Source organism: Lactuca sativa, chromosome 7, assembly GCF_002870075.4.
Source record: "Lactuca sativa cultivar Salinas chromosome 7, Lsat_Salinas_v11, whole genome shotgun sequence".
NCBI classification, from domain to species: Eukaryota; Viridiplantae; Streptophyta; class Magnoliopsida; order Asterales; family Asteraceae; genus Lactuca; species Lactuca sativa.
Window position 1 is genome coordinate 91,841,333 of NC_056629.2, and position 11,099 is coordinate 91,852,431.

Below are 11,099 nucleotides of genomic sequence, written 5' to 3' on the forward strand. Positions count from 1 at the left end.
GCCCATGTAGTTATGAGTAGAAGACCTGGGGGTTAGCCCTAGGCACAATATGCTAGTATGATATTCAGGACGAGGTCCAATGATAGCGGGCGGGTGCCCAAGGAATGGTTATATGATAGTTTATACTTGTTGTCTGTGTGATACATGTATGTGCCGGGTAGGGAGGTGAATGTGGGCGAGGTCCCGCACCTCACCAATAGCAGAGTGTGGATGGTGTTCCACATCTCATTAGCAGCAGAACAGGGGCGAGGCCCAAGTTAGGGAAAGAGTGAGTGTGGGTTGGGCCTGTATCTCACTACCAGTAGGAGTGTGGATGGGGTTCCATGACTCACCAGTTGCAGGACATGGGCGAGGCCCAAGATAGGCGAGGCCTTTAGAACAGGATTCGCTAGTGTACGCTAGTGTGTATCTGTTGGAATATGTTTATGTGTTAGTATTTGTTGGCGGGAGACGCCCAATGACAGGCGAGGCCTAAGTGAAACAGATATGTATCCGAGTGGGGCTCGAAGCCAGGAGAGGCCTGGAGCGGCGGGGCCGTTGTAGCGGGCGAGGCCCGGGGCAGGGGGCGTGGCCCAGTATGTGCAGTATGTGGTTATGCATGGTATGTGGTAGGATGGGGAACTCACTAAGCTTCGTGCTTACGGTTTTCAGTTTTGGTTTCAGGTACTTCCGGTAGCGGAGGGAAGAGCTCGGGGTGATCGCATGGCACACACCATAGATTAGATAGCCTGGGAATGTTTTACTCTGATAACGAACATGTGTTTTGGAAATTAATACTCTGATTATGTTTGGATTGATGATTTTTCTTTAAGTAATGTTTTATTAAAAGAAATTTTTAGTCTTGAATTTTGGGACGTTACAAGTTGGTATCAGAGCCTTGGTTTGAGGGATTCGGACATGCTCTCGGGTGTGTCTGAACTCAAACTAAGGAATTGGTATGGAATTTTTCGAAATGAAAAATTAGTTTTGTAAAAAGAGTTTGAGAAAGAAAACAGTTTTAGAAAAGCAAAAGAACTCAGAAAGAAAATTTTTTTGAAAGGAGAAAAGGGTGTGGTGCATGCAATCAACCGAGCTCAAGTAAGTACCCCAAAATACCCATACAAGTTTATGTTATGGTTATCAGTTAGTAGAACAGCATGCTAGATTAGGACTAAGGATCTAGGGAGGATGCCTTACGTGCCTGTTATATGTGCTTTGAGCTGCATGATAGTGCTGATTAGACAGTAGTAGGATAGTCTGTTTAGGTTATGCCTGAGTTTATGAGTTTGTGTTGCATGCTAGTATAGATTCTTGCTATGTGGATATGATTGCTTGAGTATGTTATGGTTAGATTTTCCCTTGTCTGAATGTTGCTTTCTTTGTGCATTGTGGGATTCTAAGTGATGGGAGTTAGCCATTAGGTGAATACGTCACATCACATGTGATCAGGGTTGAAGAATTTCAGAGTACTGGATTTGGCCCTATTGCGCAACTCTTGTCTGAGTCTAACCGTTGTAGGGACGAGTCTTTTACTCAAAGGATTATCTGAGCCTCGTCACATGTGATGGTATTCTGGTGATGGCTAATTGGCATCACAAGGAGGCCTTCAACAGCTTAGGACTGGTTTGAGTTGAGTCGGAGGTTCCCTAGGGTAAGCCTAGGATGAGATAGTGTTGGGAGCAGTAGTAGTGGAAAAGGGACCTGGTGGAGTCGAAGCAATTCTTGAGGAAAGTACGGATAGATGTGGAAGGTAGTATGGGCCTGTACTACTGAAAGCAGAGGATCCGTACTCGATTCGGGAAAGGCCGAGACAAGACTGGGAACCTGGTAGTGCGTGTGTTTGGTCTCACAGCAGTTATAAGCACTGTTGTAAAAATCCCGACTAAGTCCTGATTAATCTCTGATTAATCCCTAGTCACTACTCAACTAATTAGAGGGCGCCTAGCGATTAATCTCTACATACATAATGAGTGAAACAATATAAAACGATGAAATTTTAACATTTTGGAGAAGTTTTATCTCAATGGAAACTATTTGAGGCATGATTAGTGTTGTATTAATCGTATTAACCTATTTTGTTATGATATTAGTGGTATTTATGAACTTTGATATACTATTAGTCATATTTAATTTTTTAAAATTCAGTAAATTAGCAATTAATGGTCCCCGATTAATCCTCCGATTAATCTCCGCCTAGCCGATTAATCGCTTAACCCGAGTCCACCGACTAGCTAACATCGAACGTTTTTTTACAACCTTGGTTATAAGTATTCTGATAGTGGTTGTGGTATATTTCTAGCATGGTGACATTGTGATAGAGGCCAGTGGGCGGATCAGGCGCCGAAGAGGGATCAGGCTCGGGTTCAGGAGCCGAGCAGCTCGAGGAGCAAATGAGGGAGTTGATATCAATAGAGGTTACACGCAGTATTCTAGATCAGACTCCTGTGATCTTTGGCACGGTCAAGGAGGGTATATTGGAGATTTTGGATGAGAGGCTGGGAGCCTTCCGTACCGAGATGATGGCTTTGATGGGAGCGTGTACCTTGACATTTCGAGAGTTCATGGCTTGCGGGGCACCAGATTATCATGGGGCTAGGGACCCCATCGCTAGCAGTAGATGGTTGGTTGATGTTACCAACGCATTCCGTACGAGCCGGTGTCCTGAGGAGGACAAGGTCAGACTCGCCTCCTGTCTTCTGAAGGACAGAGCGAGGGATTGGTGGGAGGAGATCGGTCATGCTTTGGGGGATGATGCCGCATTGGACGCGATGACGTGGAGCGATTTCTCGGCCAGGTTCAGGGCGGAGTTTTCGCCAATTATTGAGGTGCAGCAGTTGGCACGGGAGTTTCAGGATTTGACGTAGACCACTGAGACTGTGGCGGAGATCACCGCCAAGTTCAGGGAGATGGCTCTTCTTGTACCGTAGTATGTCGCGGATGAGGAGATGAAGAAGGCCCGATACCATGAGATGTTGAGGGATGACATCAGGCAGTTTGTGAGTAGGTCCAACTGCAAAACGTTGGAGGATATGATCGCGCGAGCTAGGGAGAGAGAGATTGATTTGGAGTAGATCCGGAAGAAGAAGCCAGATGAGGTTCAGGCAGCCACAGGTTCGGGCAAGAGGCCCAAGGGATCAGATTCGAGATCGAGGGATTATCAGGACCGCAACCGGTGCGGGAAGTGTGGCAGAGTGGTAGCGGTGGTGAGTCTGGCTGTTTCAAGTGCGGTCGGACTGGTCATTTTAGCAGGGATTGTACTATTACCACCACGCAGGGATCAGAATTGATATTTTTTCACTACAATCAGCGGGGCCATAAGAAGGCCTAGTACCCGAGTTTGTTTCCGGCAGGACGGGTGATGACACTTGCCCCTGCAATCTTGAGGATCACAGACGGCCGTCAGGGCCGTGCAGAGGCGCCTGCGGTAGGAGGCAGGGCTTTTCAAATGACTACCTTGGAGGCACGATCAGCACCGAACGTTGCAGGTATGCGACTTCCGTTTTCAGTTCTTTTATTTGTGTATGATTATATTGTTATGGTTCTGCATCATTATCGGTATGAGTATTTTATTTTTGTGTGGCTTGCTTGTGATCGAGTTATATGCCATCTACATACCTTGGATATTTGAATGGTAGTTAAGGGATGTACCCTATCGGTGAAGGTCGCTTAGGATGCAGTAACCGTAGCATGCCTGGGAGGGACTTGGTATGTCTCGCTAGTTCGGAGCTGTATAGTTTTAGAAATGGACTAGTTAGATCCCTAGCTATGGTAGGCTTGGGGTTCCTCAACAGATTGATTATGGAATGGTAGCAAGGATTGGGATTTCTTTTCAAGCATTGAGCAGCGAGGTGTAAGCAGGATCGAAGTGGGGGAGAATCCTCCGAGTGTACAAGGGTAAGAGCGCACAGATCCAGGCGCGATCTCTGAGAAGGAAAAGAAGTAGCACAGCAGTTGATGGATTGAGGAGTTCAGGGTTGGGAGTTTGAGAAACTCCCCATCGGTTAGTGCATGTAATGGTGATGGTTAGTACGTGATTGGGAATTCAGGTTGGAGGATCGCCTGTAGGACTCGAGCGGGTCGGAATGAATATCATGGGGACATATAGCATGGGATGCTTTCGTGTTAGTAGACAGTGGCAGAGGCAGCATGTAGAGCATGGTAGAGCGGCGGGGGAGCCGCAACTTTCTCCAGCAACAGTCAGTGGTGGAAGGTGTTGTAAGACTTCAGGGCAGTCGTAGCATTCACTAGCAATCAGAGATGGAAGGTGTTGTAAGACTACGGGTAAGTTGTCATTCCATAGTAGCTTCGTTAGCGGAGTTGGGGCGAGGCCCTTATCTCCTAGTGATCAGATAAGGATCAGGAATGGGTAGTGGATGAGAATAGTAGGGAGTTTGCCTGTATAGCCCTAGAGAGGTGAGACCTTGGGAGAGGCTGCTCCAGGATGTAGTTGGGTGAGACCCGTGGGCGAGGCCCATGTGAGAGTAGCAGTATAGGTGAGACCTGAGAGCAGGGTTGCTCAGTAGTATGAGCGAGAGTGGTTAGACGAGTGGGACTAGAAGGATAGAGACGGGTGAGACCTGTGGGCGAGGCCCATGAGTTTTAGCAGCATAGGTGGGACCTGGTAGGGACCTTAGTGTTGAGATAGGGGATCGAGGATCCCAGAATTGTAGCGCCTGAATGGCAGAATAGATGGGTGCAGTTATAGGTGGTCGGAGTTTCTTCGAAAGTCGCTGGGAGCGACTGGGAGTTGTGTTGGGGCTAGCGACCAGTGGGAGCCGGTAATCCAGATATTGATAGACTGGTGGGGACCAGGGTGGTATCGGTTCATTCGGAAGGCAGATAAGGAATGGCAGAAATTTTTAGCCAGTAGCAGTGCTGGTAAGCGGTCTATGGTGGAATTCAGTTAGTTAATCGAGGGGTGCTCGACACCAAGTTATGACAGAGAAGAGTGTCAGTGGATACTGGCGGTAATGACCCGTACTGGAAGTAGCGGGGGTGATGGAGTTGGTGAAGGATGGGACCTTCACAGTGACAAAGGAAATAGTTGGTTATGGAACGTTGCCCTGGAAAGGTCGGAAATCGCGCAAGGAAAGAGGGGGTGAACCCCTATGGGTTCAGTTGTAGTACTCGGAGAGTGCCAGAAGGATTGTCGGTTGAGTAAGTTGTGTTTCCAGAATGTTTAGGGTCAGGGTTGATCCGAGATTATCATCCGCAAGGATTAATGTTAGTCGGAATGACCGGGCGAAAGACCAGCGAAGGTAGGCAGCTGGTGTTGGAGTAATTAGTAGAGTATTGGAAGCAGATCACAGGCGGTTGGCCATAGCAAAATTCGAGGACGAAGTTTAGTTTAAGTGGGGGAGAGTTGTACCACCCAAAATCAGGAAGGTCAAGAAAGGAAAGGAAACTCTAAGTCAAAGGGCCGACTCGTCGAGTCCAAGGAGGAACTCGGCGAGTCCGAGCGGGATCCGGTTCGAGGAGTAAGTGACCGACTCGGCGAGTCGGCTAAGGGGACTCGGCGAGTCTGGTCTGAACAAGGAAAACCCTAATTCCGGGAGTTGTATCCTATATAAAGGGTGTTATGTCCCTCCCTCAGCCTCCATATCATCCTAGAGAACCTGTAAACCCTAGATTTCGTGTGAGCTTCCATCATTTGAGAGAAATAGCTTTGGAGGAAGGAAATTTTGGAAAGGAACTTGAAGATCAAGAAGGTTGCTTCAAAGGAGAGGCGTAGATCCGAGATCTACTTCAGTTTGTGTTCATCTTGGAGGTAAGAAGCTGCCATTTTCCCTCCTTTGCATCTAGATCTATTTTTGTTATGAGATTTGGGGGTTTTATGGTTGTTTGAGACCCAATTCGAGTTAGGGGGCTTAGATATGTTGTTTCCACTTCAGATCTAGTGTTGGGATGGTCCAATATGTCATAAAGCATCAGAAGATGAGTAGTTGGTGAAGCCCTTTTGTCCTTAAACCTAGCCCTATTGTGTTTTGAGCATAGATCTCTTTAGTTATACGTAAAGTTTGCAACTTTACATGAGGATTGAGCTTTGGAAGTATGGATCTATGATTTGGAGCCCCCGCATGGCTCGAAAAGCCACTGTATGGATTAAGAACTGGAGCGACTCGGCGAGTCACATGGGTCGACTCGGCTAGTTGGATGAAGTTGGGAAGGAACTTGGCAAGTTGGAAGAACAATTCGGTGAGTCTGTTGAAGATTGCCTTGGACTTGGCGAGTCTATTCTTGGACTCGGTGTCACAACTGGCATTTTGCTAGGAAATTCTATTCCCATGTAAACATCATCCATTGTAAAAGCCTATACTCTAAGTAAATACTATACTCTATTCTCATTCAAATATATCTCATATGCTCAAATAAGGGTTGGAAACCCTAGGAATCCCGACTCAAGTTCTTTATGGACAATGATTCTCTTATTGGGCCTAATGGACCAATAAACCTTCAACTTGAACTATTTTGGGCCTAAAGATCATAATTGGGCTCTAATTGGACCCACACTCATAAAACTTAACATTTTGGGCCAAGTGAACCTAAAATGGTTCATTTTTTTTCCTAGTGGGCCCAATAGGCCGGAAAAATTTATAATTAAACTTCATAAATTCGAACTAAGCCATGGAAGCCCAAACCAATTCCTCTTCATTCTCTTTAGCCCAATTCTCGGCCCAATATATATATATATATATATATATATATATATATATATATTTATAAAAAAAAAGATTAAGAAAGAATTAAGGGATATGTGACACCTTGTAATTACATGGAAGACATCCATGCATTGTCCTCCATGTATCTAGGCATGCAAGATTTACCTTCCATATATCAAGGCAAAGCCTTTCCCCTCCCTTTCTTCTATCTTCGGCCAAACACCCCACAACACCACCCTCAATTCTTCTTTCAAACTCTCTCAAGAACCCTTCATCCTCCTCTAAAATTTTTCTAGATTATGGGCATTTCCAAGAAGCTTTTCCACTAAGATCATCATTTTTGGTAAGTTAATACTTGGATCTATGGTTTAGTTTCTTGATTAGTTCAAAAACCTCTTCTTAACCCATAATATTTCATGATCTATATTCTTAAACTTCATAGAATTCGAAAACTCCTTCAAGGAGCTTGTTAGGGCCGAGAATCACATCACCTCCTACCATTCCTTCTTCAAACCAAGAACAATAAAGCAAAGGTGAGTTCATACCCCTTGTTTTCTGTTTTTATATGATTTTTGGGGGAGAATACAAGTTGCTTTGTATAGATCTTTGTGTATATGCATGACTATGTGTGTTTTCCATGAATTATTTGGTGATTATGTGTTGATTTCTTCACTAATCTAAAAATATATTAAGAAACTTGAAGTTTATCACTAGGATCTTCATATGAATCTTGAGAAAAGTATGTTTTATCACAAGTATTACATGTAAACATGTAGATCTGGGATTTTTATACTTTATATAGCAAAAATAAGTGTTGTGTTCAAAGATCTATAAACTAAACTCACAAAACAGCCCTAGACAGAAAACGTTTGGTCCAATCTCGGACTGTTTTGACCATCCAAATGGAAGTATTTTTCAAAACTGTTTTACATGTATAAAGTTCAGATTTATACCTTTAAAATGACTACTCTCACGTTTTCATACGATTTTTCTACAATTTTTGGCGAATTTTACAAAACTGCCTATCATATTTTATATAATTTCGGATCAACCTGTGAAGATGAGTAATTTCACACTATTTTGAAGCCATAAAAAATTATGAGAAAAATTGTGAGCAAAGTAGACAAAATATACAAACTTCCAAAATTTACGGATCCAGATTTCGACTTACGATGAATTTTCTACAAATTTTCTAAAAACTAGTTCGGAAAAGCCAAAAACCAGAAAAATATGTATTTTCACAAAACCAAGCCAAAAATGATATTTTTGACAAAAATGGGTTTAAAATGCTATTTTTATCACAAAGTAGTCATCAACACAAGTTTTTAACAAAATTGGAGATTAAAGTGTTATTCTTACAAAAATTGGGCCTTAATTGTAAATTTTTGGCTTATTGGGCCAAGAATGTCATTTTTACAAAAAGTGGGCTTTAGATATCAATTATGTAAATAATCAAGCTAAAATAAACAAAACAATAACAAACGGGTTAAAAACGACATTCATATCCTTATTGGGCCTGGAAATAATATACATGTTTAGTGGGCCTTAGTGTCCTTTTACATGTATATTGGGCTCGAGATAGGTATTCATATCCTTATTGGGCCAGGAAATAATATACTTGTTTAGTGGGCCTTAGTGTCCTTTTACATGTATATTGGGCTTATGATAGACATTCACATTGCTTTTGAGCCTGGAAATAATAGACACGTATAGTGGGCCTTAGTGGTCCACTTACATGTTTATTGGGCCTAGGAATGGGTTTTATATGCGTTATTCTTTTTATGCTATATTAGTGGATACTATTTACATGCTATTTGGGTCTATAAATACCTTACATGTGAAATGGGCCTTAGTTGTCCTTTCACATATATTTTGGGCCCATGTTATAATCTCATTCCCTTTTGGTCTTGAAATGATTTACATGTTTAGCGATGCCTTAGTGGTTCACTTACATGGATCATTGGACCTAGAATGAGTTTATACATTTTTCTTCGCGTAAATTCGATTAAGGATCTAGCGAGTTTTTATCGGTTGGCACCTATTAAGTGTATGATCGTAGCCTGTAGTTATAACCAGAGTCTCTTGAAGGGAGAGCGGGGATTTGTGTATAGATCTATACGGGGATGACACCCCACACCTCAGCTGTTCGCTACAGTTAGACTTACTCAGTCTAGGGTGACGAAAACCTTTTACTCAAAGTCAAAACCGGCGTCCAACGACGCCAAGACAGGCGAAATTGTCATTATTTAGTATGGTTATGACGACTCGTTAGAGGAATTAACGTTATGAAGTTTACGGAAGACCTTTTTTTTAGGCAACATCAGGTTGTCTGGGAACATTCTCTTTACATGCTCTTACATTCTCTCTACATTTTCTTTACCGTTTTAGTCAAATAAACAATAACATACATGCATTAATACAAGATCTAACACAAACACACTAAACAGTTTTAAGAAAATATCAGATTTTCTGGTGGTTTTCAAAGTTATACAAATCATTTTCATAAACATGCTTATGAACTCACCAACATTTTTATGTTGACCGTTTTCAAAATAACTTGTATTCTCAGGAAATCGTTGAAGCGGGATGAACAAAACAAACTAATGGATATTGTGTTATATTTTGTTTCATCATACTCTTACTATCTTGGCATGTAATATTCAAATACAATACTCGATGTAAACAATGAATGTTGTAATATTACATGTGTGATGATGATGATGTTATGTTTCAATTATATTCACTGTAATGATATTTCAAGATGAAGTCACGAACAAGCCCCCGGACGTTTCCGCCGTCTGGTTCGGGGGTGTGACAGATTGGTATTAGAGCATTGTTTATAGTAAACTAGCATATCTAATCATACAGGATATGCAACTATAAATACAATGGGACTAAACAACTCTGAACATAATAATTAAAATACATACCTTTGTGTGCATTTTAGAATAAAAACACAACAATAACAGTAAAAGTCTTGGGAGGATTTGGACATCGCTATTAAACTCGGGCAGTTATGTAGTCGTATTGGGGGTGATTGTAACCTGATCAACTACATTCATTCAAAATACGACCAACATGTGTTCGGGAGTAATTGTGATGGACAATGAATCAAAAACTTACCATTTAATTATCCAAAGATCTTATAGAACCAAACCTAAACATAATTAAATTACTATAGGAGTAATTGGTATGCTATTTGTTTCTAGTATTCATAGCCCTTCGTGCAATACACTATAGACGAGTATCATTAGCCAAGAAACCCCTATCTCCCTAGTCAGGGAATAGCAGGGTGGCTCGACTCAGAGGAAGAACCAGAGGAGGAACACGAAGTAGAACTTGCAGATGGACCCGCCGAGTGAATAGTAGACCTCGAGGAGGATGAGCCCGAGGGAAATGATGATGATGAATCGGATGGAGAATCTGACTTCATCAATCCTCCATGCAAAACAAGAGTACCGACATATCGTGTGGGCCCCGGTGGCCCCATGCCCCCTTAGGCACATGATATTTGGAGATAGAGTCACCAGTACGAGATACCACCACACTACTATAGGAACTGAGGTCCCTTCGATCTTAGTCGTAGAGGACCAGCTGACCGGGCCCTCCCAGTCATGGTCCGGCGCGCCTGAGGTATTGATAACCAAGCTCAGGACACCCCAAAATCGAACGGAACAAATGTGGTTTGCTATTGCGAGAGATGAGAGGAAAACACAGGAAGTGAATGGAGACTCTCAAGCGAGACAGTTAGTGTGAGAAATAAGACTACGAGAGACCGAGCAACAAGTAGCTCGTCTCCGAGGTGCATCCACTTCATCAGCACCACCACTAGACACTTTCCGCCACAATTAGGATCGACCTTTTCTTTTCCCCTTACTATCCGATATGACTCTCTTTCGTGTACTAAGATGGTACTTAAGGATCTCGAAACCGAAACAATCCATATCCTCTGGGGCAGGCGTAAAGATCGTGCCAAATCTGTGATTACCTACTACCATAAATGCATCATAGGGAGGTAGATGGAAGCAGTAAGAATTATACAACAAGATGCAAAATTTCTAGAGTACAACGAGGAATGACTATCATTACTTACGATCTGGCTTATCAACATGCAGTAGGAAAATGCCACCCCGCAAGAATAACAAGCGCACCGCGAGACACCGCTCCTGCAGATGGACTCTACTACATTCCAAGTTGTTGTAACGGCAGCAGTAACCGCTGCGATGGCGCAAATCAATGCAAACAACCCTAATGGAGGCGGGAATAGCATTGACAACTCCAGCCAAAGGAACGAACATGGTGTTGGGTTTTGAGCATTCTAACACTCCTAAGTGTACATGCAACCCTAAATACCTTGGATCTATGTTTTCTCTATTATACATGCAAATAAGAACTTCCAAGGTATTATCCTAATCTAGCATACAAAACAATAACTATAGCAAGATAGAATACATACCTCTT